The sequence below is a fragment of the Pristiophorus japonicus genome, chromosome 25 (assembly GCF_044704955.1).
Source record: "Pristiophorus japonicus isolate sPriJap1 chromosome 25, sPriJap1.hap1, whole genome shotgun sequence".
Lineage (NCBI taxonomy): Eukaryota > Metazoa > Chordata > Chondrichthyes > Pristiophoridae > Pristiophorus > Pristiophorus japonicus.
The window spans coordinates 7,214,507-7,220,506 of record NC_092001.1 but is presented as its reverse complement, the minus strand read 5'-3'; positions in this window follow the sequence as shown (position 1 = coordinate 7,220,506).

Genomic DNA, 6,000 nt, shown 5'->3' with positions numbered 1-6,000 from the left:
ATATTAGTTTGAGGGCCTGTATTAGTTTGGGGGCCTGTATTAGTTTGAGGGCCTGTATTAATTTGAGGGACTCTATTAGTTTGAGGGATTATATTAGTTTGAGGGACTGTATTAGTTTGATGGACTGCATTAGATGAGGGCCTGTATTAGATTGAGGGCCTGTATTAGTTTGAGAGGCTCTATTAGTTTGAGGGCCTGTGTTATCTTGATGGACTGCATTAGTTTGCGGACCTGTATTAGTTTGAGGGAATGCATTAGTGTGATGGACTGCATTAGTTTGAGTGCCTGTATTAATTTGAGGGCCTGTATTAGTTTGAGGGACTGTATTAGTTTGATGGTCTGTATCAGTTTGAGGAACTGGATTCGTTTTAGGCCCTGTACTATTTGAGGGACTGGTTTAGTTTAATGGACTGTATTAATTTGAGGGACTGGATTAGTTTGAGGGATTATATTAGTTTGAGAGACTGTATTAGTTTGAGGGACTATATTAGTTTGAGGGATTGTATTAGTCTGAGGGCCTGTATTAGTTTGAGGAACTGCATTTGTTTGAGGGATTGTATTAGTTTGATGGATTTTATTTGTTTGTGGAACTGTATTAGTTTTAGGGAAAGTACAGAGCGGAAGACCTATTTGCCACATTGGCTGGAGGAAAACTTTTCTCAAAACTAGCTCTCATATCTGCGTATATGACGCAAGAACTGACCAAAGAGTCTCAGCTCCTCACCACCATCAACACACATCGAGGCCTTTTCATGTCCAATCAGTGCCCATTCGGCATCAGGTCGGCAGATGCTATATTCCAGCGCAACATAGAGAGTCTGCTTAAGTCCATCCCGGGGATGGTTGTATTTCAAGATGACATACTTATCACGGGCAGTGACACCGACTCCCATCTCTGCAATTTGGAGGAAGTACTAAAGCGGTTGGATCGGGTCGGCCTAAGAGTTAAGAAATCCAAGTGCCTGTCTCTCGCGCCTGAGGTTGAATTTTTGGGCAGAAGCATTGCCGCTGATGGAATCCGCCCATCAGAGTCCAAAACCGAAGGCCCCGGAATGTTTCAGAACTGCGTGCCTTTCTCGGGCTACTCAATTATTTTTGGAACTTTATACAGAACTTAAGAACGCTGCTGGAGCATCTCCACATGCTACTCAGAAAGGGGTGCGATTGGTTTTGGGGGGACGCCTAGGAACGCGCCTTCAATAAGGCACACAACCTTCTGTGTTCCAGCAGTGTTTTGGCTTTCTTTGATCCCCCCCGCGCAACTATTGATGAAATGGACCTTAAAAACACGGCTCTCATTAATCCTCCCAGACATTCAAGAAATTGTTGAGGCAAAGCGCCGCAAGCAAACTGAGTACCATGACCGAAATTCGAGGGGGAGGTGGAATGAGATAGGGGACAAAGTGTTTGTGCTAAAATAGGGCAGGGGTCGCAAATGGCTTTCAGGGACAGTAACAGGAAAATAAGGAAACAGGCTACTTGTGGTACAAATGTCCTTGCTGTAACCTGCGGAGTTAGGGACCGAGAGGTGGTAAGTGGGATTAGACTGGGTCACCTCTTGTTCGCTGGCTCAAATATGATGGTAAGCATTGCAGGGAACTCAATACGGCCAAGGTATCTCCTGGACTAATTTCGATCGCCTAGATGGAGAGGAAATTTCACAGATATTTTTTTCCCACAATTGGCCTGGGTTTTTTTTCTGTTTTTTGCTCTGGTTGGGGTAGTGTGTACAATATTTCGGTGCAAGGGGTGTAGCAATTGTGAGGGGCGGATTATTGTGCTGTGTGTTCTTTATCTTACCGCCATTGTCATTCTTCCCGGGTTCATATGCAACTTTCAGGGTTGTTGATCAAAGTGCCTTGTGGCTTTTTGTCGGCCGGCACGGATACTATGCGCTGATGTGGCCTCCGTCAGCGCTGTGGATTTCTAAGTTTCTATGTTCGATCACAGACCCAGATTATCCTTCACAGACACAGACAGCTGCAACACAGCCTCAGACTGCACCTTCACAGTCCCAGAAACTACCTTCACAGCTTCAGAACCTTCCTACACTGTCCCAGACTCTACCTTCTCCGATCCAGTCTGTTCCAACACCGACCCAGACAGCGACTAAACATACCCAGGCAGCTCCCGCACAGAGGTGTACTGATCCTACACAGAGCCAGATATTACTGCACAGATCCGCACACTCCTGCGGAGGCTGACAAACCTCATGCACAGGAACAAAATGCTTGTCTACAGTCACAGACCGTTCCTTTCAACGACCCAACGTCCCCTACACATGGGCAAACATGTCCTCATGTCCTCTTCAACCAGCACATTTCCAGAGAGTTCCGAAAGAGACACTGACATTTCCTACGTGAAAGTAGGCAGATCCGATACAGAACCAGGCAGGTGCTACACTGAAGCACGGATCAACAGCACAGGCACAAACTTTCCTACACAGACCCATACAGCTACTTTCAGAGATGTAGGGATCATTGGACAGATTAATTCCCTCCGACAAAGACCTTGACAGCTCTAAACTGGATCAGGCAGCACGGAAACAGACGCAAGAGTTACTGCACAGACATAAGCAGCTCTTACACGGGCGCTGACTGTTCCGTGAAAGGAACAAACTGCTCCTACACAGAGCCAGACAGCTCGCTTCGGAGACCCAGACACCTCATTTAAAGATGAAGACAGCATCGGCACTGAATCAAAAACTCCAATAAAAACCCACACTGATCCAGTGGGAGCAACCACAGACCGACACATTCCAAAACAGAGACAGCTCCTGCACAGACTCAGTCAGCTCCAACCTGATATATGGAGCTGCAACACAAACCCCGACGCTCCTACGCAAACTGGGACAACACTTAGACAGACACAGTCAGCTCAAAACCTGACACAGGCCCCTGCAACAAAAACCCAGACAGCACCTAAATAGATCCAGAAACTACTACACAGAAACAGAAAGCTCTTATAGTGACCAAGATACTCCTACCTATACTAAGAGAGCTTGTCATTGAATCCAATGCATAATGCTGCAGATAACGGAATTATATAGGCTGAAAGTAAAGCGTAGCCTATCCTGTCTCTCTGCCACATCCGAACATGCGAGCGTTTATGTTCCACTGGAATCTTCTCGAGACTTTCCTGATTTAAATCTATCAGCATAGTCATCTATTCCTTTCTAGCTCATATGCTTGTATAGCCTCTCCTTAAATGTATCTATACTGTTCGCTTGAAACACTCTTGCGCTTTTGAGTTCCACATTCTCATCACTCTTTGCAGAAAGAAGTTCCGTCTGAATTCCCTATTTGATTTCTGGATTTCTTGCTGACTATCTTATATTGATGGCCTCCAGTTATGCTCTTCCCCACAAGTGAAAACATTCCCTCTCTATCCACTCTCTCAAAATCTTTCATAATTTTAAATACATCTTTTAAGTCACTCCTAAAGATTAATCTTAAAAAGAAAAGAGACCTTGCTTGTTCATTATTTCCTCCTATGAATAACCTCCAATTTCTGGTATCATCCATGTAAATCCTTCCTGCACCCTCACAAGTGCCTCTATATCATCTTTATAATCGGATGAACAGAACTGCATGCAGTACTCTAAGTGTGGTCTAACCGAGGTTCAATACAGGTTTCGCAAATCCTTCCTACTTTGCAATTCTATACCACTAGAAATAACCTCCACTGCTTAGTTACCTTTATTTTGCCTTGCTAAACAATTTTAGTGATTTGTGTAGTTGTACTCCGTAATCCTATTGTTCCTCTACCCCACCTAGAGTCGTTGCGCCAAATAATAAGTGACCTCCATATACTTCCGACCAAAATGGAATGCCTCACATTTATGTGTGTGGAACTTAGTTGACAATGTTCTGCCCATTCTGCATGTTTATCAATGTTGTCCTTAATTTGTTGGAGTCCTCCTCAGTATAAATTTCCTCCAATGTGGTATCATTGGAAAATTTGTAAATTCGTTTTTTTTGTTCCAAATTCTAAATCGTTAATATAAATTGTGCCCAAAGTGATCCCAGCATTGATCCATTTGGAACAGCACCACCCAACTTCTCCCAATATGAATAGCTACCTTTTACCTCCAATCTCTGATTTCAGTCTTGAAGCTAGCTCGCTATCCATTCTGCTACTTATCCCCTGACCTTTTTCAGCATGCTATTATTGGGTATCACAGCGAATGTCTTTTCAAAATCTCGACACATTACACTCATTGCATTATCACTGTCTACCTTCTCTATTACCTCTTCCAAAATTATATGAGTTTGGTCCAGCAGGACTGTCCATGCCGATTATTCATTGATATACTTTTGCTTTCTTGATCTTCTTCTATTTTCTCCATTAGTAAGGGTTCCATTATTTTCCTATCTAAGTGACAAACATACCCCTTGACCAACGAACTGATTAGCAGAGACAAGCAGGGAGTACATAATTTAATTTTCACCAAAAGCAATTCAGCCAATCCCACTTTCTATTGCATAATACAGTGACATCAAGTTGTTGTACTGTCAGTCTCAGGTCAGTCTTTGTCTGTTTAAAAGGGTTGGGACATTTTTCAGGGCGACAGCAATGATTACAGAAACGGTTTTACTAAAAAATAAATACATTTTGAATTATTCAACAGATGCGCTGTCAGCTGGGTTCACTACTATGCATAGAAACCAAATTTGCTTTCGAATATATCACCTTAGAAATTCGGTCTTCACAGCTGTAATCGTACTAATTTTAAGCAGACAAACGCACAGAATGATCCTGGACAGACAGCACATCTCTTTTATACTGACACAGAATGAAAGGAACTGACAGCACATCCATTTAATGAGACACAGAATGATCCGGGACTGACAGCACAGACATATTTATACACATTTATTGGTCTATTTTGCTAAACTCTAAAATTGCCCCCCATCATCATAGGCAGTCCCTCGGAATCGTGGAGGACTTGCTTCCACAACCAAAGTGGTTTCTTTGATGGCTGAACATTCCGATACGAGAGCCACAGACCCTGTTACAGGGGGGACGGACATTCGCCGGGGGAAGGGGTCGGTGGGGCTGGTTTGCCAGACGCTCCTTCCGCTGCTTGCGCCTGGGCTCTTCATGCACCTTGCATTGAACCTAAAAGAGCTTAACACCCTCCCGGATGGACTTTCTCCACATCGGTCGGTCAGCGGCCACGGTCTCCCAAGTGGCAATGGTGATGTCGCACTTTACCAGGCAGGCTTTGAGGGTGTACTTTTTACATTTATGCTGTCCTCCTTTGGCTCGGTTACCATGAAGGCGCTCCGCATAACGCATTTACTTAGGCAGCCTCGTATCTGTCATGCGTACTATGTGGCCTGCTCAGCGATGCTGATCGAGTATGGTAAGTGCTTCCATACTGTCGATGTTAGCCTGCTCGAGGACACTGATGTTGGTGCGCCTCTCCTCCCAGGACATTTGCAGGACCTAGTGGAGACATCGTTGGTGATATATCTCCAGCGACTTGAGGTGCCTTCTGTACATCATACATGCCTCAGACCCATACAGGACGGCGGGTATTACAACAGCCCGAAAAAAACATTAGTTTGGTGGTAGATTTGAGGGCCTCGTCTTCAAACAGTCGTTTCCGAAGGCTGCGCTGGCACACTGGAGGCGATGCTGAATCTCCGCATCAATGTCTGCCTTTGTTGATAAGAGGCTCCCGAGATATGGGAAATGGTCCACGTTATGCAGGCCGGCGTCTTGCACCTTGATGTTTGGAGGGCAGAGCTGTGCGGCGATGACAGGCTGGTGAAGGACCTTTGTCTTACGGATTTTCAGCGTAAGGCCCATGCTTTCAAATGCCTCAGTGAATACATGTTTTTCTGGAGTTCAGCAGCTGAATGTGCACAGACGCAGGCATTGTCCGCATAGTGCAGCTCAATGACAGAGGTTGAAGTGATTTTGGACCTGCCCTGGAGGCGGAGTTTTTTTAAACAGCTTCCGACTGATTCTGTAGTTTTAGCAGGGAGCGTG